The sequence below is a fragment of the Lepisma saccharinum genome, chromosome 24 (assembly GCF_977018435.1).
Source record: "Lepisma saccharinum chromosome 24, izLepSacc3.1, whole genome shotgun sequence".
Taxonomy (NCBI): Eukaryota; Metazoa; Arthropoda; class Insecta; order Zygentoma; family Lepismatidae; genus Lepisma; species Lepisma saccharinum.
Genome location: NC_139252.1, coordinates 40,603,293 through 40,630,415, shown reverse-complemented (window position 1 = coordinate 40,630,415; position 27,123 = coordinate 40,603,293). Strand labels below are relative to the sequence as shown.

General features: G+C 39.7%; 1 protein-coding gene across 1 annotated transcript in view; it reads left to right on the top strand.

Moving 5' to 3' along the window:
* Positions 1-7,211: 7,211 nt before the first annotated feature.
* LOC145978159 (uncharacterized) overlaps positions 7,212-27,123 on the top strand; it is a 97,507-nt gene continuing 77,595 nt past the window's right edge. The window contains exon 1 of the mRNA XM_083110598.1: positions 7,212-7,383. The gene's annotated coding sequence lies outside the window, so the exon portion shown is untranslated. The remainder of the gene's footprint in view (positions 7,384-27,123) is intronic.

Sequence of the window (27,123 nt, the reverse complement as noted above, 5' to 3'; positions counted from 1 at the left end):
TTTGCGAGGTATACAGCAAAAATGCTTTAAATGCAGTGGCGGACATTAGGGTGGTAAGGGGGCAGTTGTCCTCCCTTAAATGTTGCTACTTATTGAACCTGAACCCTCTTGAGGCTAAGCCCTCTCTGCCAAGAGAAGGTAAATTTCCCTGCCCAAGCAGTTTTGGCACCCAATCGGCGCCGATGTACGAATGATATTGGTGTGTACATCAAAAATTGAAAAAAAATAATTTCGATTCCTCTCTTTCTCTTCTTCTCTTCGTACTTTATCTTCCCAGTATCATATTCTCTATTCTCTTTTGTCGTCTTCCGTGACGAAATGGTGAGAGCAACGCACAACGAAGCCAAAGGTTCAAGGTTCGAATTCTTGTTAAGACATGGATGTATTATTGCGTTTGTCTACTTCTGATCCATTCCATCAGTTCATCATAGATCGTACATCCTCATCTCTGCGATTAAAACAATATGAAGAAAGTGAAATTCTACTTTTTTCGTAGAATTCAAAAATTGAGTTCCAATTTGAAAAAAAAATGAAGTTGTATCGATTTCACCGACAGTAATACCACCTGCGATATAACTTATGGCGTCATCTTACAACCCCCTTACAGCATTATGCCTCGATTCCAACAATATTACTCGTAAAGAGCTTTCAATTTTTTTTAAAAATGTATGTATTAAAAAATATATACCCTTGAAACCATGGGTGTCGGGAGTGGGGGGTGGGGTCGAACGGGTCGATGGACCCCCCCTGGAAATTGACATCGTTCATCTAAAGATACAAGAAAGCCGAAAGTTTGTTACTCTTATTGTTAAGAACAGTTAATTTAGTTAGTATTCAAACAGAATAATCAAAGTAAAAATGCATTGAATCGAAAACATTGAGTGAAAAATACAGCAACAAGGTTATATTCTACCATTTCATCTAAAGAACAAATGGTTCAACAGTTTTCGAAATTCTAATACTTACAGTTGTAGGTGAGAGGTCACACAACAAACTTTATGAAAAAATAATTCCCCCTAACATTTAAAGCCTTTTCTTGAACGAGACGTGCAAAAGCTAATCAAAATGCATTTCAGATACTAACTGCATAAAATACAAAAGAAATAATGGAAAATAGTTGTGTTGGTATTGACTCGATTGCTGGATTGAGTCTCCCCATTTATATAATAATAATTATTATTATTATTATTATTATTTCGAATAAAATGTATTTTTGTTGTTGTTGATTTGGTGTTTTAAGTGCACTTTATGCACAGTAAGGCTAATCGGGACTGGACCTACAGTTTAAAGTGGGATCCGAACCACTTGTGCCTCCACCGGGTATCGAACCTGGGACCCCTTGAATACAAGGCGACGACGCTACCACTGCGCCATCAGGGAGGCCCTAAAATGTATTTTTGTTTTTTTAATATTTATTATTGTATAAGTATTTAATATTGTATAGTAACATTTTTAACCGTGGTAATAATACTTATGATTTTTCTAGTATTCAAAGGGCCTCCCCGATGGTGCAGTGGTAGCGTCGCCGCCTTGTAATCAAGAGGTCTCGGGTTCGATATTCGCTGGAAGCACATGGTGGTTCAGATACCACTTTAAACTGTAGGTCCAGTCCCGATTAGCCTTTCTGTGCATAAAGTGGACTTAAAACAACAATTCAATCAAGAAATCTACTACTCAACTTTCATTTGCCCGATTCCCACCCCCCTACAAAAATTTCTGGCATCGCCCATGCTTGAAACAATTATGGCATAATCATAGATAGTATCAGTTCGATGATGTCTAGGCCTGTTGACAAATATAAAATTTGGATAACAACAACTAGATCCAATGGAATATTTTGGTTTAATCTGACAAAAATAGCATTAAGTCGAACAAGTGTTATCGGGTTACCAGCAAAGTTAAATTGGAGATGGCTTCCAACGTTTCGAGGCCATACATTGCTCTCACAAGTCAGGTTAAATTGGAGATGGCTTCCAACGTTTCGAGGGCATACATTGCTCTCACCAGTCAGGTTAAATTGGAGATGGCTTCCAACGTTTCGAGGGCATACATTGCTCTCACCAGTCAGGTTAAATTGGAGATGGCTTCCAACGTTTCGAGAGCATACATTGCTCTCACCAGTCAGGTTAAATTGGAGATGGCTTCCAACGTTTCGAGGGCATACATTGCTCTCACCAGTCAGGTTAAATTGGAGTTGGCTTCCAACGTTTCGAGGGCATACATTGCTCTCACCAGTCAGGTTAAATTGGAGATGGCTTCCAACGTTTCGAGGGCATACATTGCTCTCACCAGTCAGGTTAAATTGGAGTTGGCTTCCAACGTTTCGAGGGCATACATTGCTCTCACCAGCCAGGTTAAATTGGAGTTGGCTTCCAACGTTTCGAGGGCATACATTGCTCTCACCAGTCAGGTTAAATTGGAGTTGGCTTCCAACGTTTTGAGGGCATACATTGCTCTCAACAGCCAGGTTAAATTGCAGCTTACTTCCAACGTTTCGAGGGCATACATTGCTCTCACCAGTCAGGTTAAATTGGAGATGGCTTCCAACGTTTCGAGGGCATACATTGCTCTCACCAGTCAGGTTAAATTGGAGTTGGCTTCCAACGTTTCGAGGGCATACATTGCTCTCACCAGTCAGGTTAAATTGGAGTTGGCTTCCAACGTTTCGAGGGCATACATTGCTCTCACCAGTCAGGTTAAATTGGAGATGGCTTCCAACGTTTCGAGGGCATACATTGCTCTCACCAGCCAGGTTAAATTGGAGTTGGCTTCCAACGTTTCGAGGGCATACATTGCTCTCACAAGTCAGGTTAAACTGGAGATGGCTTCCAACGTTTCGAGGGCATACATTGCTCTTACCAGTCAGGTTAAATTGCAGGAGGCTTCCAACGTTTCGAGGGCATACATTGCTCTCACCAGACAGGTTAAATTGGAGATGGCTTCCAACGTTTCGAGGGCATACATTGCTCTCACCAGTCAGGTTAAATTGGAGATGGCTTCCAACGTTTCGAGGGCATACATTGCTCTCAACAGTCAGGTTAAATTGGAGTTGGCTTCCAACGTTTCGAGGGCATACATTGCTCTCACCAGTCAGGTTAAATTGGAGATGGCTTCCAACGTTTTGAGGGCATACATTGCTCTCACCAGCCAGGTTAAATTGCAGCTGGCTTCCAACGTTTCGAGGGCACACATTGCTCTCACCAGTCAGGTTAAATTGGAGTTGGCTTCCAACGTTTCGAGGGCATACATTGCTCTCACCAGTCAGGTTAAATTGGAGTTGGCTTCCAACGTTTCGAGGGCATACATTGCTCGCACCAGTCAGGTTAAATTGGAGTTGGCTTCCAACGTTTCGAGGGCATATATTGCTCTCACCAGTCAGGTTAAATTGGAGATGGCTTCCAACGTTTCGAGGGCATACATTGCTCTCACCAGCCAGGTTAAATTGGAGTTGGCTTCCAACGTTTCGAGGGCATACATTGCTCTCACCAGTCAGGTTAAATTGGAGATGGCTTCCAACGTTTCGAGGCCATACATTGCTCTCACAAGTCAGGTTAAATTGGAGATGGCTTCCAACGTTTCGAGGGAATACATTGCTCTCACCAGTCAGGTTAAATTGGAGATGGCTTCCAACGTTTCGAGGGAATACATTGCTCTCACCAGTCAGGTTAAATTGCAGCTGGTTTCCAACGTTTCGAGGGCATACATTGCTCTCACCAGTCAGGTTAAATTGGAGTTGGCTTCCAACGTTTCGAGGGCATACATTGCTCTCACCAGTCAGGTTAAATTGGAGATGGCTTCCAACGTTTCGAGGGCATACATTGCTCTCACCAGTCAGGTTAAATTGGAGTTGGCTTCCAACGTTTCGAGGGCATACATTGCTCTCACCAGTCAGGTTAAATTGGAGATGGCTTCCAACGTTTCGAGGGCATACATTGCTCTCACCAGCCAGGTTAAATTGGAGTTGGCTTCCAACGTTTCGAGGGCATACATTGCTCTCACCAGTCAGGTTAAATTGGAGTTGGCTTCCAACGTTTTGAGGGCATACATTGCTCTCAACAGCCAGGTTAAATTGCAGCTTGCTTCCAACGTTTCGAGGGCATACATTGCTCTCACCAGTCAGGTTAAATTGGAGATGGCGTCCAACGTTTCGAGGGCATACATTGCTCTCACCAGTCAGGTTAAATTGGAGTTGGCTTCCAACGTTTCGAGGGCATACATTGCTCTCACCAGTCAGGTTAAATTGGAGTTGGCTTCCAACGTTTCGAGGGCATACATTGCTCTCACCAGTCAGGTTAAATTGGAGTTGGCTTCCAACGTTTCGAGGGCATACATTGCTCTCACCAGTCAGGTTAAATTGGAGTTGGCTTCCAACGTTTCGAGGGCATACATTGCTCTCACAAGTCAGGTTAAATTGGAGATGGCTTCCAACGTTTCGAGGGCATACATTGCTCTTACCAGTCAGGTTAAATTGCAGCTGGCTTCCAACGTTTCGAGGGCATACATTGCTCTCACCAGTCAGGTTAAATTGGAGTTGGCTTCCAACGTTTCGAGGGCATACATTGCTCTCACCAGTCAGGTTAAATTGGAGTTGGCTTCCAACGTTTCGAGGGCATTCATTGCTCTCACCAGTCAGGTTAAATTGGAGATGGCTTCCAACGTTTCGATGGCATACATTGCTCTCACCAGCCAGGTTAAATTGCAGCTGGCTTCCAACGTTTCGAGGGCATACATTGCTCTCACCAGCCAGGTTAAATTGGAGTTGGCTTCCAACGTTTCGGGGGCATACATTGCTCTCACCAGTCAGGTTAAATTGGAGATGGCTTCCAACGTTTGGAGGGCATACATTGCTCTCACCAGTCAGGTTAAATTGGAGATGGCTTCCAAAGTTTCGAGGGCTTACATTGCTCTCACCAATCAGGTTAAATTGGAGATGGCGTCCAACGTTTCGAGGGCATACATTGCTCTCACCAGTCAGGTTAAATTGGAGTTGGCTTCCAACGTTTCGAGGGCATAGATTGCTCTCACCAGTCAGGTTAAATTGGAGTTGGCTTCCAACGTTTCGAGGGCATACATTGCTCTCACCAGCCAGGTTTAATTGGAGTTGGCTTCCAACGTTTCGAGGGCATTCATTGCTCCCACCAGTCAGGTTAAATTGGAGTTGGCTTCCAACGTTTCGAGGGCATACATTGCTCTCACTAGTCAGGTTAAATTGGAGATGACTTCCAACGTTTCGAGGGCATACATTGCTCTCACAAGCCAGGTTAAATTGGAGTTGGCTTCCAAAGTTTGGAGGGCATACATTGCTCTCACCAGTCAGGTGAAATTGGAGTTGGCTTCCAACGTTTCGAGGGCATACATTGCTCTCACCAGCTAGGGCATACGTTGGAAGCCAACTCCAATTTAACCTGACTTGTAACCCGGGAAGACTTGTTCGAATCACGTCGCCAGGAAAGCTATATTTCCTATTTTCAATAGCATTAAATTAATTTGGTAAGTGCTGATCTATATTGGCATGTTCAATTTCGGACACGGAAAAATTCCAATTAATCTAAAATTTCCACTTCAATATATTTGTTAATGAAAATTGCTGCGCATACTAAATTGACCGTAGTGCCCTTTCATCAATCTCCAAATTTGGACGCGGGAAGCAAGACACTCCCTGGTTAGATCGTTTAATAGCACGCCACTTTGCGAAAGCATTTCCTGTAATCACAGTCGAACTCTAACCCGAGCGTAAGGTCATATTTCCAGGAGGTTGCCAGCTCTGGCTGCAAGTCTCTTCACCCGTCCTGCTCTAACTGTAGAAAGACGAAACCGTTAAATTTATAATTTTGAGGCTGCACGGGTGACAGTTCCATCTCAGCGGCTTTGAATTCTCATCAGCACTGGTTACAAAGGCTTTCCTCTTATCGCTGGTGAACACCAAAGAAAGGTAATCTTTCCAGGTGGTTGTCAGTTTTTTGCTGCAAGTCGCGTTCTTCAGAAAAACCTTTCGCGGCCCGATTTACTGTTTGACCAGCGATCAGAGAGCTCTCAAGTTTTCTGCGCATGACCGAAGTAACCAAGTCCATTCGTAAATTGGGAGAGTTCTCGGAGCCGCTTCTCTGAAGCGCGAGTGTCACGTGGGGAAAGAGAGCAATGTTGCCAATCGGAGAATATTGAAACTTAAGATATTGGAAGTGCTCTGGTCGTGGCCCGTGGGGCGGTGTGTTTGCAACAAAACGCGGAAAGACGTGAAGTTTGTTCGTGTGTGTGTGTAGTGTGTTTGTGCGGAGTTCTGTATGGGTGCGTTCCGAAAGTCATAACGAATCGAACGAAAAAGTAACTGGGCTCGTGAACCTGGTGAAACCAGTTATTTTACAGACTTATGGGACGCTCTAGACGAAAGCGCAGGCGCAGCGTTTTGTTTATAAAAAATTTCCTCATGGCGTCCAGCGGATGGCATTTCCTTCTGACAGAAATAAACTCTACTGTGGCCATTGTTACTCATTTTAAGCACATTGTAAGAACAGTTGAGGCACACTCATCTTGTGCATGTTGCTTCATAACGCTCTCTGTTAAAATTATAATACAATTCCCGAACTAGTGCAGTTTGAAGCCATCATGCACCCGCGTTGTCTGCAGGCAGCAGACGATTCTCACCGAACAAACCAACCTCTTGGCTCGTGCGTTTGGTGAATCTCGTTCTTGCACGAGACGCACGGAATGCGACTTTTGGGACAGCATAATGAACCTCACGAAACGCACGGAAGCACTTATGGAACGGCCAGTTGCCATAACTCGTTTAACGCGTTAAACTCGTGCGACTTTCGGAACGGGCCCTATGTGCTTTGGTAATGATGGAGGCAGGACAGTCAAAACGTTCTGGTGGATAAGCATCCTCGCAGATTGGTAAAACTGTTCAACGTGCAACCGCGAACAGCGTTCTCGCACCTGCCTTCCCCTTTTTCTTGGCACTTTGCCAACTGGAGCTCTCCGATCGCTGGTCAAACAGTAATTCACGCCAGAGCCCGTTACCGGTCCGCGGTCCGGCGGTTGAGAGACACTGCTCTATACTACATGCTCGCGAGAGGATATAAAACCAATAACGAACCAGCGGAATACTTTTATGTGTTTCCTCGTAAGATTTGGTTCAGCAGACACTGATGGCACGCTTGTTATAGTCTCAAACAATAAGTCGTTGCGTCACAGATCACCACCATTGATATATGCAACTTCGCAACAGAGCCGTGAACTGAGACTTACTTGCGTTCATATTGGTATAGTACCTGTTAAGAAAATCCCGGCTATATTCTGTGACGTGAAAAGAATGGGAAATATGCTATGTTGTCTGTCCACTTCTGTACTGTATGAATCTCCGTAGGATTTTCGCATGCTGTTCAGGTATGACTGATTCAAGTATATAGTAAGTAGTCACAGGATCATTCTACGAGTATATATAAAGTTTTCAGAATAAGAGTTGATTGATTGATTTGGAGTTTTAAGTCCACTTTGTGCATAGTAAGGCTTATTGGGACTGGACCTACAGTTTAATTGGGATCCGAACCACTATGTGCCTCCACCGGGTATGGAACCGGGGACCCCTTGATTACAAGGCTACGACGATACCACTGCGCCATTGAGGAGGCCCATCAGAATGAGAGAAAATGGTTATGGAGCTACTCAACATTATTTTTTATTATTATTACTGTTGCTATAATCAGCATTGTTTAAATGGATTAGGGATGCCAACACTTCAATACAGCACTGGCGATTAACATCAGGTAGAAAACCAAAATATGCAAATACAAATGCAATAATAATAATAGGGCAAATAAAATAATATAAAATCCAGGTTATACTCTAGGACAGTGGTTCCCAAAGTGTGCGTCGCAGCGACCTGAGCGCCGTGGCTGGCTTACAGGGGCGCTGCGAAATTATCCAATATTTTCACTGAAATGACACTTACTTGTCAGTCTACACATGGTTTTAGTACTTTTACATATAAAATGTAAATTAAATACGTGTTTATTTTTTTACTTAAGGCAAGCACTAAGTGAGCGTTGGAAGTGTTAGATAGGCTGATTTGGGCGTAGCGAAAAAATCTTGTTAAAACTTCGTGAAACGAATATGTTTGGGAACCCCTGCTCTAGGACATTTTTTCTACGTTGCTTAAACGAGTATTTCTTCAGCCCTAGAGAGAGGGTTTTAGAGAGATAAATGAAAGTTGTGAAAGAAAAAAGGTCCTACTAACTAATCAACAAACTATTCTTAGTACTGACTGCGTGTTAATTGTCATGTTTGAGCAAACTGCGAAATAAAACAAGTAGCTATGTAATTTACATCCACTGGTGCCCTTAAACCCACACAAGAATCGTTCATATTATTATTGTTATTGCATTATATTCACCTGAAACGTAGTGGGTAAAAATTTGCTTAATTTGTAATTTGCTGAAACAGGGTGTCTACTAAAGTAACAAATCCAAAATTTCTTTCCATTTTCTTGACCTTTTTTTCCATTTTCTTAACATTTATCGCCCCCTACTTAGGTATAGTTGCAAATTAAGAAAATTGATATGTTTATTTAATGAAAAACCCTTACCACAAGGCCGGTTAAGATGAAAACTGAAGCTGTACTTTAACAAGAGATTTAGACTTGCTTAAAAATGAATGCTTCAGACTTCGTCTTGGATGGGAAATGGCCACATTACTTTATTTAATATTTTTACACAACTTCACGCATACAAGAATGTAATTCTTAAGAAACAAAATTTAAAATCTTAATCACAACTCAATATAATTTGAGATTTCCAAATATTCAATTTTATGAAATCCCACTACAGTTATAACAATGCAAATTAACTATGCTGTAAGAAAAAATAGCAAGAATTCTTGACCACAAGCATAATTTCTTGACTTTCTCTTGACTGGTAGACACCCTGTAGAACATATATATATATATATATATATATATATATATATACACACACACACGTAATGGAAGATGAAGCTAAAATTATTAAATATTAATTCTTAGCATTTTTTTTTTACTTGAATGTAATGCTCTTAAAATGTCGTACTAAGATATTAAATTACTGAAAATCGAACTGTTAAGATGTAGTCTTGGTTCAAAACGACCTTCTTTTGTCTATGACCTTTTTCACATTGATTTAATGCAGGTCTATTCAACCAGGTCTGGTAAACCTTGATTAGACCACTTCTTGCAAAAAAAAAAGAATCTCAACACCAGCATCGGACAAGATAACAACACTTGCAGTGTTACAAGTAACAAAACGAACACGACACCGCCGGAACATAGACACTCCTATAATGCATGCATGAACGAAGGACTGCGGTACTGATAAGTCTTGTTCAAGTGTGAAAGACATTTTTAATTCTTTTATTTTCAAAGTTAACCTTGCCTGCACACCATTGCAGATCCATTTTTTTCAAAACTATTCATTCTTTTTCCGAACGAGGTCAGGGACCTGAAAATTATACTTCTTCCAACTAGGAAACCAACATTGTTGAAGGTTAGGACGATGTTTGGCATTGAACTCGTACAAATCGCATATTTTTAACGCCTGGGACCCAAACAATGTAGTCTTCTTCACACGTTATTGCCAGATAATCATCAAACTCGATTTCTTTCCTGTTGTAGCGCAGAAGCTCTCACTTTCTAAAGTCAACGTTCGTTTGATTTAAACCCGATAGCAGTGCTGATTCAAGATATGTGGGTGGTGTCGAGACTGAAGACTTCTCCCTCACCTTCAACATCTTGACAATTCGACTTAGAAAATCACAAAATCAAGGGATTTTGGAACTGTCGTGTATGTACGCAGAGGTTAATTTATGCACACACATAGGTACTTCATAATATAATGATGAGGCCTCCCGATGGCGCAGTGGTAGCGTCGTGGCCTTGTAATCAAGGGGTCCTGGGTTCGATAGACGGTGGAGGCACAAGTGGTTCGGATCCCACTTTAAACTGTATGTCCATTCCCGATTAGCCTTACTGTGCATAAAGTGGACTTAAAACACCAAATCAATCAATCAATCATAATATAATGATTATCACGAGGATTTATAAAAACAGCGATTTAATACTAAACTTACAAAACAATTTCTAAGATGGCTGAACTTACAATATATAATATACTGTATCTCTGTCGTGTATGTACGCAGAAGTTAATTTATGCACACACGTAGGTACTTCATAATATAATAATAATCACGAGGATTTATAAAAACAGCAATTTAATACTAAACTTACAAAACCATTTTTAAGAAGGCTGAACTTACAATTTCGAAACCAACAACTTTACAAACAATTGAATGTTGAATCAGATATTATGCACACTTAACAGGAACGTTCTTCCGCGTGACGTTTCATCTGTTATATCGCCCAATAATTTCAAAGAACTACTTTCATATTTTGTTGTGAAAGCTACAATTAAGCGTTATCTCATACGACTAAGCAGCAACAGAAACCAAGTAACAATCTGTATTTTCCGAACACCTACCTACTTGACACCAAGAATATTTCAAAATACCTACATACTGTTAATTTAACAAGGAATTGGAATATACGTGTAACTTCTTGTATTCACTGCTTGAAACTTAATTATTTTTCATTTATGTTTGTTCAATTCGTTCATGTTATCTCATTTGGTGTAATGTCATAAACGCATGAACTGTTTCTCTTAATTTTCCAGTTAGATGGTAGAACAACCTAAGGCTGAACATGCTCTGTAGTAAATAAAAATACATTTCTAATTTGTCTTACTAGAAGAAAAATAAACGTTTATCACTCATTATCAATTCGATATTTTTAATGAATTTTATACAAAGCATTATAAAATTTAAAGGTTCAGTTTCCAATAAATTTGACAACTTTGGTGGTCAATACAAATGTTCTACTGGGCTAGTTTGTTAACATTCATAAGAAAATGTAACATGCAATTGTAATGGAGAACGTTTTTATTTTTTGTCTAAATAGTTCTAATATATCTTCTCTGAAATAAGGGGAAAAAGATGTAGGGATATTTTAATGTAAAGCAATAATGCATGTTCTAGAAAAAAAATCATGAACAAAAAACTGCTTATAAGCTGTTAGGTCAAAAATAAAAACCCAAATCAACGTCTGTTACAAAACAATTTTATTCTACTTATTGCTAATACTATTTCGAAACACAGCAATACTTCCCATTTTTTAATTTATTTAAGTTTAATAATTTCAAGCTCTGATAGTATTCTAAATACAAGTACATTGCTAAAATGCCCTTTCAGATATCTATGTTTGTGTAAAAATATTATGATAGAGAACTGTCCTTGCTCTTTGAATTGAAACTTGATGAAAATATAGTATACCGTACAAAGCCGCAGGAGTCGCTTGTACTTGCGTGTCGTTCAGGCAGTTTTCTCCATCGTGTCTCCTCGGTCTGTTTGGATGTGCAATTGCGGTGAATGCTTGCCTATAAACTAAAGGAGCTTGTGTCGCTTGTCAGTTCGATGCGAAACCCCCTTGTGGCTTGTCGCGTGTCGCTTTGGTCTGAAAGGTTTAAGTGTACTATGGATAAAGAGTGGATGGAAGCCAGAAAAACAACAAGGCATATTCCATAAACTACCTAGCTATTTACGAACCACTTTATTCTAACACAGTGAGCAAAGTGTTTGAAGCTTTAACTCACTTTCTGGAATAATATTTTGTGATATTTCCAAATTTTAACCTTAGCTATCATGCAGTGGCGGCGATTGGATTCCAAACGGGGGTGGGGGCAAAGACAGCATATTTCCCTTTTTAGGTAAGATTTAGCATAGTGCGGGGACAAAAGTGAAGAAAAGTGACGGGCAACTGCCTTCTTCGCCCGCCTCCCCCCCTAATCGCCGCCAGTCATGGTATCCTGCATTACTTTTACGAGACGAGACACGACACGAGATAAGCAAATATTTTCGAGACGAGACACGAGACGAGATAAGCAAATATTTTCGAGACGAGACACGAGACGTGACAAACTAATATTTTCGAGAGGAGACAGCAATTTCATGTCTCGTGGGCAATACTATTCCAAATGATTGCAGCAATCAGCCCAATAGGGTGAAGCCTTGGCGCGCAATTGGAGATGACGAATTGCAATAAAGCGTGAATGTTCAAAATTTAGCATGCAACCTTCATGGCATTAAGCGTTTTCACAAAAAATTGTTCACCTTAGCATCCAGAGAAGACACATAGATTGCAAGAGTTGCCAAATTTCTCTCCTTCCTCACGTTACAAATTTCCAAGTTAACAATTTAAGTGTCGTAAAGTAAATGTTGATATCGTTACTTCTATAGCAAAAAAGTAAGTTAGTTACAGTTAGAATTCTGAAAAAAAAAACATAACCAGTTACTTCCAAACACTGTTTTCTTTGTGTGTATACTTTCATCTAATCAACACTTATCCTTATCATCAAGATTATCCACAACTGGCAAAAGATGATGTTGATAAGAAAAATGCATACAAATTTCATCAAGGAAACCCTGCATACGCTACTGGACATGAATTAAGAGCAAAGATACTGTGGTACCTGTCACTTCCACCTATGCATTTGAACCGATGTAATCTCCTTCGAAAAGTAAGAAGGGACTCTTGCGATACAAAAAAGAAAAGGAAAAAAATGAAAAGCGAATCAAAGCAGAATGTCCTTTGCAGAAAAATACTGTTTCACGCCAAATGTAAGGCCACACTCACCCACATGCCCAACCTTGACCTCCCTCGCAACGTAGCACGTCCGCCGGTCGCTATGTAAAGTGAAAGCTATATTAGAGGCTCCGATCCCGATTGCCGTCCCAATGAACATTCTGTGCCGGGTTAGCAGACCGAAGAGAGAAAAAGAGACAGGTAAGGGGTTGCACTTAGGTGTCACAAGTTGAATATACATGTCTTTCATGCACGAAAGGTCCGAGTGTGTGGTGACTTGCTAGTTTGCTCCGTAAGTACCTAATTTTGTTCGCAATCAGTTTATTCCAGTATATTTTGCTATATTTATAGCATATTTTGCGTTACTCGACATTTTCATACCACCTGTTTCCACTACGAGTATAGTAAGCTTATTCCCGTAACATCTCTGACGGTTATGCACGTGCAGCTTGGGCGCGAGTCATAACTCCCAAGGCATCCAATCAACAAGCGAGCAGCTGACGTCATAAACATGGCGGATTCTCTTGGTAGGAATGGACTGTTCTTAATCTTTTGAAGAATCGCAGATAAAAGGTTGTTCTGAACAGTAGTGATATCTCCAGAGAATTTTGTTCGAGTTGGTTTAAAGTGTGTGATATATATATTTTTAGATGAGCTCAACTTAGGTGGCCATGGTAACTACGATTTTCTCCGTCTCTTCTTCTATCTTTCTTTCTAAATCTTTTCTTCAATTTCTATCTCTCTTCTTCCTTCTGTATAATTTTCTTTCACTCTTTTTCTCTCTCTTTCTTAGTTTGTTCCTCCATATCTTTATTTCTTTGTGTATTTCTCTATTTCTTTCTTCATTACATTATTGTAATTAATTACTGCCTGCCTATTTCTTTCTTTATTCCGTTCTTACTCTCTTTCTCTACCTCTCATTTTCTCTCTCTCTTTCTCTTTATCATCTTTGTATATGATTCTTGTTCTATGTAGGCCTAATCATATTCTGACATTCTCTAATGCAAGATATTTTGGTGGGCAGTAGGATGAGCTAATACTATTAGCTACTAAAAACAGTAAAAGAAAATATTTAGTAAAATAACTAATTTAAAGAAATGAAAACTTTATGGATTGGTAAACTTCTTCCTAGAAGCATTGAATGAATATTTGGGAATGTTAAAAACGAAATAATACATACGATTTCAACGACCGCCAATAGCACCGCACCAAAATTGTATTTTCCTTCACATGACCAGAACATGTCCAGGCAGTTTCATTAAAACAAAACCCACGGCTATGAGGACAGACGAAATCTCAATTTTCCAGACACTCTCGTTCCTATAACGAACATTTTTAACTTTTCTCTGTCCTTCGATATATTCCAATTGATTTGTAAAAGGTTTGCCCTCTACTAAAAACGAACAAAGTTATCAATCTTAGCGACCATGCTGTAGTACACTGACTGATTAGTATTCTTCCGGCTGTGTCCAAAGCCCTCGAACACGTTTCCAGTAACCAAGTGCGTAATTTCTTAACAAGAAACAATTTAATGAATCCTCTCCAATCAAGATCCCAGAGCAACCATAGAACCTGCACAGCGTTCATCAGTGTGACGAATGACATAAGACAAAAAAAATCTTCTTATATTTCTGTACTTTTGTAAGACTTTTCGAACCGTTGAACATGACATCCAGTTAGCGAAGCTATCCTAACTTCTCTGGTCCAGCTACAGCTTGGTTTCGTTTGTATATTAATGAACGCAAAGGCTGCGTCGTCAATTCGGATGAGAAAACGTCGTGGCGATCAATCAGTAAGATTAATATGGAAATTTAACCACTACTTCTTAAACAGAACAATAAGATGAAACATAATGCAGAGATACTCTCGATCAATTTCGGAATACTTCCGATCTTGAAGTTTGTTTGAAGTTCACTTTATGCTCAGATAAGCTAATCAGGACTGGGCGTACAGTTTAAAGAGGGATCCCAACCACTATGTGCCTCCACCGCGTATTAAACCCGGTACCCCTTCATGACAAGACGACGACGAGAAGTAACTTCATTCTCGTCTTGAGATACTGAAGTGCAGAGATTTGGGAAAGATCGGCAGCATATCCGGAACTGACTTAGCTGATGTGCAGAGACAATCTCTTCATCATTTGCAGAAATACTTCAAGAATTACTAAGAATTTTCCTTACATTTATTTATTTCACGAGTCACTTGTTATTTTTTTCTGGTTTTGTCACAGCATACACTCTAAAGCACGTTTTGGCACTTTAACATAATATTCTCAGGATATCGACCAATTGATTTCCGACAAGATGTCTAGAATCCGCGAGGATCAGAGAAAAAAAGTTCTTACACTCTTCTAAAACTCACCGGGTCAAAATCCCAATAATATATTGTATACTTATCTGACACTATACAAGCTTCAAGACATTCAGACACGTAGGTACGGGTAAACCAAGACGAGGCAGAAAAGGCCGCATAACATGCAAAAAGAGGAAAAATTGTAAAAGAATAAACGTCGTGGCGCCCTGTGAAAGTATCGCCACCCTATGAAATCAATGCTGTCAGTTTACAAAGAAATAGATAAAAAAAAATCGTCTTGCTCACTTCGCTCGCAGTTCAACCATTCTATAATTCACGTTAACATTCTGTGAAAACAGACATTGCATATGATTGTTCATGATGATATGATATGCAAGGTAGCGAGTGATGAACATGTTCTTTGTGCGCAAACATTAAGGAGAATAACATTTGTCTAAGCGCAGGGGTATCAAAATGTATCCTCGCATAGGGTGCAGTTACGACTCTCAAGATACCCGGTATAGTTCTTAACGGACCTGAAAATACACAATTTCAACACTGTTCTAAGTTATCGTAATAATTACAATATTTTACCGTTCAAATGAAATAACCTTCCTGTTAATTTACAAAAAGACCAGACACAGGTTTTTTCGAGATCACAGACTCATCTATCTCGTCACTTCTCTGTGCTTAGGTTGGAATGAGAAGTACAGTAAAGATGGCATCAATCATTAAAAATACATAGCCGACCCCCGTGGCGGAGTGGTTAGCACATCGTGTTACGACGCCAGGGGTCCCGGGATCGAATCCCGGCCTGGGCATGGATGTTTGTGAGTGTCCATCCATCAATTTCATAATATCGCCACCATCTTCGCAAATTAGCCAAAAGCGGCACAAAAACCGAAGTAAAATAAAACAAATCAATCAATTAAAAATACATTAATTTTACTTAATTGTGTAGTAGCTGTTAATACTTAAAAAAAAAACTGTCACGGCAAGTTTTTAATGATAGTTCGAGAAAGGTTCTCTCGGCTTGGTTTTTAGCTTCCCTTGCATTAATTCAAAACGCTATTCGACGACAAAAGACGAACGTGTTGTGGTTACAACACAAGATTGGGAACAAATATTTTTTCTCGGGTATCTATCTATAAATTTTTCCATGTATAAAACATTACAAAGGAGAATTGAGTACATTTTATTTTCTTTAGCAGCGTCTTGGCCCGTCATGTATCCACCCAACTTTCTTTACAGTGAATCTGGGGAAGTGATAGGTCTTTTGGGGGGAGGGTATAAATGTAAATGTAGCACCAAAATGATCACAAACTCGGTCTCTGGAGTAATTTTTCGGGAAGTTGCGAGAACGATTAGAGGCTGTTGCGGAAAAGAGGTGAATATATCACTTTATGTATTTAAACTGAGTGAGACTGTATCTAATATTCAAAGTACTAAAGCATACTCCCAAAGGGAATGGAACAATGGATCCCTTACTGACTTTCATGAGGATTGCAATAGTGAGTGTACGGTAGTCAAGGACACTTCTGGGTTGTATCTATCCCATTCCAAAACACAACCTCACTTCCACGTAGTACAATGTTGCAGGCGAACGAGGCTCTGGCGACTGGCCTTATGGCCAGTATAATTCTGTATGTTGTCCTGTGTTTTGTACATATGTGCAGAGTGGCCCTTTACAGCCTCAGCTTGTAACTCAAGTAAGGAGTTTGTAGTCCTCCGAGACAAGTTTTGATTTTTATATGGTAAGTGACTGGGACCAGTATAATGTGAGTGGTGAAAATAGGCTAAGTGCTGATGCACTCAACATTTTTGTTTCAATCAATCAATCGACAGCCTCCGTGGCGGAGTCGTTAGAACAACGTGCTACGACGCCAGAGGTCCCGGGTTCGAATCCCGACCTGTGCATCGGTATCGTTTGTGAGTGTCCCTTCATCAATTGCATTTAATCATCTCTCATCCTCATCTTCGCGATTAAGTAAAATAAACCAAATCAATAAATCGATTCCATTAACTTCCAACGGGAACATTACAACCCAGAAGTCTTCGTGACTGTATCAACTGCATCCATTTTTCTTCAGGGTTAAACTTTAAAATACTTCTTTTACTGCATTCTACAGGGAAGTTCCAAGAGAAAGTACTTTAAGTATCGCGAATCAATAACAGACAAACAGTAAATTATATTAGTATAATCGTCTTTATCTAAACAGCCAACTCTTCAAGGTAGCTTCTTCGTGAAGTGGCCATAAATTCGCAATAAAGTTGAGAACAAATGACAGTCGATACGGCTCTTCTCTTCTTCCGGCTGTTTAATATAACATAAACCCGACAGGAAATTGAATTAAATTAATTATTTCACGCTTCATTACGTTTGGAACGATCTGCTTTTCATGACCTCCAAAGCCATTATGGACCGGTTTTCGTATCAGTGCAGCAGCTAGGCGCTACGTGACTGGATGCAGCGAAGAGTGTCCTTTTGAATAAAAGCCGTCACGTTCAGCGGCGGATGTCAATTGTTACTTAATTCGTTGAAATGGCAAACGAGAGTCGAGTTGTTGGGAAATGGCGATCTCATTACAAATAAGTAAACTTCTTGTCGGGGGAAGACATACAGAAATCGAGAGTGTAGAAACAATTACAAGTATTTGCCTGTCACTTTTGCGCGTTAGGAAATACAAACCTGAAAAGACAATTGAAAATGTAAAACCAGTACAACTGATGCTATACTCTTGTCAAAATAAGAGTCTCAAAAGTACAAACAAGCATGCAAAATTCATTACAAGACATTTTCAACATTTAATTGTGATTGATCCAAATATTATCTACATATAATAAGTTTCATATTCATTCCTACGTTGAGTTTGAGTTTATTGAGAACTTTTGACACCGAAAATACCCCTGAGGGGCATTGATGCATGTACACATTACAATTAATAATATGATGATCGCGCATGTAATATAGATACACATCAATCGGGCACTATGTTTTTATAGTAAAAAGTATAATACTTGTATAACATAATATAAAATCATACAAAACAAAATTTTATCAAGAAATGCATCATGAAGAACAACCCATTGCAGCAGCCACGTGCAAAGGTTGTTTAAGTACACTTTATGCACAGTAAGGCTAATCGGGACTAGACCTACAGTTTAAAGTGGACTCTACCGCGTATAGAATTCGGAACCTGTTAATTACAAGACTACGACGTTACCACTACGCCATCGGGGAGGATGTTCTCGCAGATTAACCACATGGTATAAAATTATCATTATTATCATCATTAATACATGAAGAGGTAAAAATACGACGTAAAAACAGGAACTCAACAGAATTTATTCATAGCTTCTTTCCGGTTAAAATACTTAAAATTTGCATTTACAACAGGAGTTCTGCAAGGAAAAATGGATAGCTATTAAGATCAATAGAAAAGTGCAGATTCATAAAACAAGCAGATCGTTAGTTCCAGCTGACAAAACATGAAGTCCCTTATAATGCACTGGTATGCATAAAATTGATCCATCCAAATCGAATTCTTATCTGCATGTACGGGTGACAATTAATGAACTATATGAAATAAAACCGTCATAATTTCTGAACGGTTCGCGTGATGACGTCCAAACTGCGTGGCTGGCCACAGGGCATGATGGGAATTCGTATGCGCATGCGACTTGATTCGCAAGTTTGAGAGAAGAGGTAGTGTTTGTGATTACAGTCAGGAGGTCATCGACAGCATCAATGTTAAGACACTTCAGCGGGTCATGCAGAATTTTGCTGTTCGTCTGCCCCACATCATCGCCAGAGATGGCAGACATATCGAACATGTCATAACATAAATCCGAATGTCTGTAGTGCCGTTTACATGTGCAATACAGTTTGGGTACTACGTGGTTTGTCACTAATTTCCATTTTATTTCATATAGTTCATTAATTGTCACCCTGTAAGTACTGCGGAAATATAGGAACTTCATATTATAAAACAACAAATCTTGAACAAGTATTTTGCTTATTTAATTCTAGTACTTGACACCGCTTTCTGGAGCATATAGGGCAGGACCCTTAGTCCCCTCCACCCCCCGAAAACTCTCTAATTACACTGAATGGATGGATTCTAGCCTGAAGATGAGCGTGACGTTAGCTCTTGAAAGCTTGGAAGCCTTTCCACAACTCACCTGCTCGAGACACAGGGAAAATCTTTTCTTCGTCGCCAGGAAAACATCTAGACTTAATTTGTTCTTAGTGTTGGTATTTTATTCTGTAAGAATTCTGTAAGGGGTGGTATATAGATAGACAAGAAGAGACGGCATCGTCATAAATATCGTCTTGGTCTATCTCGTCTCGAGTATCGAAACATACTACATACACAGCATATCACCGCAAAAGCTTTCACATTGTATAGAGATCATTAAGGCAAACAACTTTCCTTAATAAAGCTTTTTGTTTGATGCCTCGTTTCTATGTTAGGAACCCTAAAAAAAAAAAAAAAAGATTTATCCTGAATATATCTGCAACCACGCAGCACAGGGTCAAAACTGCCACTAATGAATTGATTTTGCAAATAGTATAAACTTCTGAAGAAGTCACAATAAAAAGTAAATTTGATCCATGTGAACTTTTCAAAAACCAAATCCTCGGCTTTTCTCGTTTCGACAAATCCCCAACAACCTGGTCCCGTACTCGTCACAAGCCCGTCTCCGTACCGTACATAAGGACTGCATGATAATTATTGCCTTCCTTTATTCTATCTAGGAGCAAAGTCAGAATTTATTATTCGGTTGGGCCTAACCTTTGACAAAGAACCTGTGTATTGGAAAATTGAAAGGGCGAAGTACTGAAGTAACTTGCAAAATTACTGCTACTATCAATTGTCACAAATGTATTCATGAAATACTTCTTTTATCAGAATTTAATCGAACACATTCAATTCAGAGAGCTCAAAATTTACGATTTTCAGTCGTTCTTCATTGATTTGGTATATTTTACTTCGATTTTGTGCCACTTTCGGTGAGTATGAGTGATGAAATGGATCAGAAAGAACACCTATGCCCAGACCTGGATTCGAACCCGGAACCCATGGAATTGTAGCGCGCTGTGCTAACCACTCCGCCACGAAGGTTGGAGGTTCTTCATAAAATATGTGCAAAAAGTTCAGAAATTGACAAGAAACACTAAAAAATTAAGTAAAATTCTAAATTTGCATTATTTTGCGACTCACGTCAGTATACATTAAAAGTTTCTTTAACATTGTATTTTTGTCCACTTACAAGCAATTTTATGGCAACAAATTAAGTTTTGTTCAGTGCTATCAGGGTTGCAGAAAATGAGGCCTCTATATGTAGGGCATGTGATACAATATTCACGTATGAGATTTCAGTAATGTTATCATGTGTAACATGAGTCAAATCAACGAAACTTATAATGTCCATTTCGAATTCAGCAACCCCAAAATATAATAAGAACGTCCATTTTTGTTTATGTAAAAAATGTTAGGGTAGAGCAGTGTCATTTGGCCAATTTTTTGGAAGTGGCTGGGCATTGCTGAGCCCGTACCTGACTACGCCAGCGGTTCTATCCTATTCAGGACGGTGTAAGCCTTCGATTCAGACATTAACAATGAGGCAAGACATGCCTGTATCTATGTCTAGGTTGCATGAAAGAATAATATTTATGGTTCCAGAGCTGGAATGCATCCGCTCCAGCTGGAATAGTGTGACGTCGTGTCCAGAAATACTCTGCAGGACTACACCAGAAAGCGAACACAAGATATGATCAGTAAACGTTGAATTAAACCTTGTGGTAGGTCATTCATCGATCTGATCTTACTCAGAACTGCATTGTTGAGCATGCATGATAACAAAATAACCTATAATTACACTGTCTAGTCAGATTTAATTGTTGCGAGTGGACATGCACGGTTGTAACTTTTCAGAGACTCATTATAAGTTAACTGAGATATTTACAATTACTTTATTCAGAGTTAAAGTTAAAAAGAAATAGCGGGTTACTTCCAAAAGCTGGTTAAAATAGACCCATTGTTCCTTTTCGAGAACGGAGGAGGGGCTAGGGCAGCCCCCTTACTGGTCTTCAAAAGAAAACATTTTCAGGCCTCCCCGATGGCGCAGTGGTAGCGTCGTCGCCTTGTAATCGAGGAGTCCCAGGTTCGATACCCGGTGGAGGCACATAGTGTTTCGGATTCCACTTTAAGCTGCAGGTCCAGTCCTGATTAGCCTTACTGTGCATAAAGTGGACTTAAAACATTAAATCAACCAACCAACCAAGCAAAACATTTAAAAAAAGTGATTTTACTCCAAACATGTGATATTTAGGTGACTTTCCTGAAAACATTTCTTCCCCTTATCTCATTGGTCCATTTTCTGCTGGTGACGATACTGCCCTGTACGATTAAGGAGTGACCACCCTTTCAAATAGCAACAGTTCTTGCACATGTCCATGGCTATGGATGCGGGTAAAGTCTTTACAAATAGTTGATAATTTTTAATTATTTCAATATTTGTTTTTTTTTTAAATAATGCCCAGTACATGTCCATTGTACATGTATTCTAAATATATACATATTACAAATCTTAACCAACAATGTCAAACTGAAATCTATTTTTACATTTTAAACATATGAAGTTCATTCGGTGTTGAGCGCTGGACTCACGATTTCACCACCGACGGTCCAGGTTCGAGTCCTTCCGTGAACATCGGTGTACCATCATTAATTTCATCTAATCATCATTCAACTTTATCGTCGACGTTAGCGAAAACAGAAGGAAAGCGACGATAAATAAAAAAAATTAGAAGACACCTGAACAATCATAGTGATCTTTTTCTAATATTCTTTTGACAATGAAGCTTATTGTTAGACAAAGTTTCCTGTTGAAGAAAAGCTATTTTAATAATGAAATTTCAAACAAAATTGAGGAAATATTAAACTGTCTTTGTGACCTGCAGCGAAGGACAAGAACATAATCTCTTTCTGCACATCACGCTATTTTGTTCTCGATGCTATCGCAAATTTTAATTCACCAATTAGAGAATTCCGCTAGTAATTAAACCGTCCTTGACACACAATGCGAATCGTTTTCAAATAAACCATAACTTGATGAATGAAATGGTCGTCTGCCCTTCAATCACGGGCATTAGAGCATATTATTCTGTGGTGGTGTAGAATTGGCCTCAAATTAGTTTATGGACGAGTGTACAATTTGTCACGAACAGCGGAAGTTGTAAGAGGCGTGTCGTGTGGCGGAATGTTATTACTTCCCTTTATTGATAAGATTCTCAAAGTTCAATCCATGGCCGAGTGAAATAGCATGCAATTCGCAAAAAAAGCGGAAATAAACACAGATCAGCGAGAATAAGCGTGAAAGTTTTTTTATATATATTCTTTTTTCGAGAGCAATGGTAGATGACATTGATCTTTTTTTAAAATTACATAAATGGCATACAAAACATACTGTAATTCACCACATAATCATCGCATACTTAGTCTAGACAGGCTAATCAAGATTTGGAACTACAGTCAAGGTTGTTAAATGTCCGGGGACTCATAAATTCTAATGGGTTTTATTGGGTTCCGTTGCAGGAACGAAACCTTTTTTCTCGCACAATTTCAATTCGGTCCAAGTCGCTTAATGTTTCATTACAAAAAGGTTCCTGGACCGAATTTAAATTGATCTGGACCGAATTGAAATACTTTACAGATAAAAAGGTTCTTTACGGTCCAAAACCCATTTACGCTTGCTGATTGTCTGCACTGGACCGGAATTGAATTTATTTAAAATTCCTGGACCTCTAACAACCCTGACAACAGTTCCGCGAACCGCTGTGCATCGGAGATCGAACACGGGACCTCTTTGTTATAAGGCAATTGCGTTACTACGCAATCGGTGAACCCCTTCGTGAAGGACATGAATGCGCTACTAAAATTGAATTATTTTTTATTACGGCTGAACCGAGACTCTTACCAATTCACACCAATACCGATACTTGAAAATTACAATAATTCAAATTTGTTCAAAATATTGATCAATACTGGTGTGTAAATATTCCTCTACAATTATATGCATTAATTTACCAAGAAATTTGCTTTATAAAATTCAAAAATTGCATCAGAATATTAAAATACATATTATGTAATCACAAAATATAGTTTTTCGTGAAAAATTGGTGCAAAATAAGAAAGAAAGTTTGAATTTTGCATAATATCCAGGATAAATCGATTCCCCGAAAGAGTTGCAGGGCATTTCACCCCGTGAAAGGCGAAAATGGCGGGAAAATATCCGCTGGTATCGATAGATGAATTTCAACCGATACTTTCCGATGCCACTGATATTGGCCGATACCGATTTTTATATGTAATATTGCGTAAGTGACGTTTTCAAATATAATTTTAGATTCATCATTATCACAGAAATGTCATTTCATGTACCGCTGGATTATTTCTCAGTATCATCTATTTATTATTCTTATGCTTGTTGTTGTTTACATCCAATCATGTGCTTGACATGACCAAATTTGAAGAAAAATGCGTCTCTATGACCTACAAAAGCATTTTCATTCCTGCGTACTGTAATATGCACCGTACGTGCGTGCTGTAGCGGTCAAGGGCGTCCGAACTTTCACTTCCTGCACAGAGACCCCAACGCGTTCAGCTTGAAGATCTGTCTGCCGGTTGCGCTCTGGTGACTAAGCAAGCGACATTCGCTGTGGGTGCCAATGAAGAAATGTAGGCTAAAATGGACACTGGTACAAGAAAAGAGCAATTACTCTTAAATATAAAGAGGTCAAGTACCCTTTTCTATATTATGTCTCTTGGCAAAGACAGATACTAACCATTTTGTAACGTTTCTTGTGTGTATGTGTCCTTTCTCTAAGATTTCTCTACATATTCAAAAATCACTTTCGTTTTCTTCCATTTCCTCTTTTTTTGTATTTTTGTATTTGGTATTACCAAATAAAAGACAGATGCTTGATGAAAGATATAGAGGAGTCTCATACTTAACTTAGCGAGCTTTCACACCGGAGCGGCAAGCGATACGCAACAGAGGAGGTTCACACTGAAGTGACAGATGATACTGACCCCTTCACTCTATGGGAGATTTCAGACCGAAGCAACAAGTGATAGCGGCATTCACCGCGCATGCGCGAACAGACCGAGACGCGAAGAAGCACGGTATTGAGAAAACGACTCAGTCCAAGCGGCACGTCCAACTTGTCGTACCGCTTCGCTTCGAAAGGTTGCATTGATTATCGAGGGTTCACTTCCAAGCGACACTTGTCGCTTGTCGTTTCGATGTAAAAGATACCTTAATGAACAACAAACTACATCCTCTTCATCCAATAAATAACGTAAGATTTGTGACAAGGTAAAATATAACGCAATCTCTAAAAAATAAAGCTCTGTCGTATGTAAGGCACTGATGTTTCTGTATGCTAAGATTAAGCTAATAGGGACTTGGTCTATAGATTAAAGTGGGATCCGAACCACTACGTGCCTTGACATGGTATCGAACCCGAGACCCTTTGATTACGCCACCGGCATTTTTAGAGTCAAGGTATCCCTTACAAGCTTTTGGAAACGCCATCACGGTAAGTGACGGTATCGTTTCGATTACACGCCAACCTCCGTGACGGAGTAGTTAGAACAGCGCGCTACGATGCCAGGAGCGCCGTGTTCGAATCCCGGCCGGAGTATTGGTGTTCTTTGTGAGTGTCCGTTCATCATACCATCACTCATCCTCACGCGATTAGCCAGAAGTGGCAGAAAAGCGACGCTAAATAACAAAAATTAATCAAATCATTTTTCTATGTGTCTTTCTGTCTGCATAGGTGTGAATGGGTGGAATTTCTCGTGAAAGCAATGAATGGAGGAATGGAAGCGACAGATAGGCTAAAACCAAAAAGAGTCCTTGTCCGAGTAATAATATTTGAATACTGTTAAGAGCAAAAAAATGTAGAAAGTAACTTAGCATTCAAACCTCTTGCTCTCCGCCATTGAACAATAATTTCGGGTTGTCAAGAACCACAAGCACAATGCAACGGCTGTTCGTGTTGTTTTTTTTTTTATCAGTGTTGCCATTAACTCCAGCATTTTACAGAAAACCGCGTCCATTACGTTTCCACGAACCGAGAAAAGCGTTTACAGATGAGTGCTCAAGTGTGTTATGCAACAGGTTTTTTCTTCTGAAATAGCACCCATTGAGCTCTAGGTGCTTGTTCTAATAGAAGTATAGGAATTGCAATAGTGGCTAAAACACAGAGGTCGAACTCATTCATATGGAAGTTTATTGGTGGGCTGTCAGTCTTGAGGCTTTCAGTTCGAATCCATTGAAGTTGCTGCAGGGGCCTTTGCACTGGCGCACGCAGGATATCTTTTCAATAGGCATGGGCGTCCGGAAGGGGGGGCAAGGGGGGCCACAGCCCTTAATTATTATAAATTCGTTGAAGAAACATGATAATTTCAGACTGAAATAGTGTTTTTTGTTAGGGCATTACTAGTATTTTGGAGGAAAATATGTGTCCTTTGCCCCCCTGGAAAAAATTACCATGCTTGCCCCTCCCTAGAAAAAATCCTGTGGACGTGCTGGAATTGTAAAGTAAATAGTGCATAGCTGCCATTTAGGAGGGCAACATACACAATAAGATATTTCATGTATTAAAAACTTTGCACTATAAAAATGGCAATGGGGGGGGGGGGAGTATTTTAAGGCGAGTTTGCATTTACCACTCTGATATGCTTTTATTTGAAAATGTTGATTTTTCTCAAAATTTCGGAGGGGGCTGTAGCCCCTTTAGGCCTCTCTGCGTACGCCAGTGGGCCCTTGAGGTGCCCAGACGGAAATTTTGTGGGGACACAGCGCTCCATTAAAGAGAAAGAAACACCAAATGCAGGAAAGAGTGGCAAAATATATGGCTGTTTCCTAAAAACCGATATTTAAAAAGGACACTTCCTGACTGGCGTGACGTATTGTAAGTGCAATCAGAGAGAACCAATAGAGAATTCTACGGAATAAGAGCTCTGTAATAACTAGCAACGGACCAAGGGAATTTTGTCACGGTTCTTTTAGAAGGTTTATTGTAGACTAACCCTAAATATACTGCTAGTCCCGTCGATTTTGTACTCCCTTGATCTAGCCCTAAACTAAAGGAATAAAGTCTCGCTTATGATAAACTACGTACAATTTGCTGATTAAAAGCAGGTTTGTTCTTGCGACTGCAAAATTAATATAGTTTATTAATACAAGATGGAGCTCTGCACTACGCTGAGTCTATGAGTGTGGATTCAACAGAAATTTTCCGAAAGAGTGTTTTAAAGGCAATGATACTAACACTGTCCTTTTCAGGCAGATATCACAGCTTGTAACTTTCCTATGAATGTGGTCAGATGAGGAGTTTTAGGATGCAAAACCTCAGAATCTTCAAGAAAGAAATATAGAAGTTGCCTTTACATACAACACGCCATGTTCGGACAGTCAATAAGTACAAGTAACGGAAACCAGCGGAGTCTAGTTAGTGAATCTACCAGCATTATATACCGTGAGCAAGAGGGTTAGCGATAGGTGATGGGTTGAGATGACATCACCAGATCACTTGCTGATTGGAGGCTTCGGAGTTACGACTCGCTCCCAAGCTGCAAGTGCAGAACAGTCAGATATGTTACGAAAATAGTCATATACTCTTTTTCTTAACTGGAGTCAGCTGCTATTTACATCAAGTAGGTTCTAGGTTGTACTCATGGAACTACTCAATGGAACACGTGCATTTGCACGGGGCGGCAACATGTATAAAAATGGAAGCTGCATTATTTGAGGTAGTTTGGTCTTCTTGGGAAGAAGAAAATTCAAATTAAATCCATTTGCATATGCAGTATAAAGGAGAAACGGATAAGAAAAGCAAAGAGTAACTGTGAAAGAAAGCGTTGCCGAGTTGTCCTCTTACAAAAACAGCTATTATTGTTTTGTCTGTGAAAATTGTAAGCAATGTCTACTGTGCATGTGCGGTGCCAAGATACAACGCTATTTATTGTTTGATCACGCGCCAGTCCGCCAGTCCTCCGATTCCGCCCCCTGTTATCGAGGTTTGAGTTAAACTGACGTGTCGCATTCAGTAGTTGGAAATAGAGCTGCATTGTTCTTTGACGTGTTGATCGCGAAAG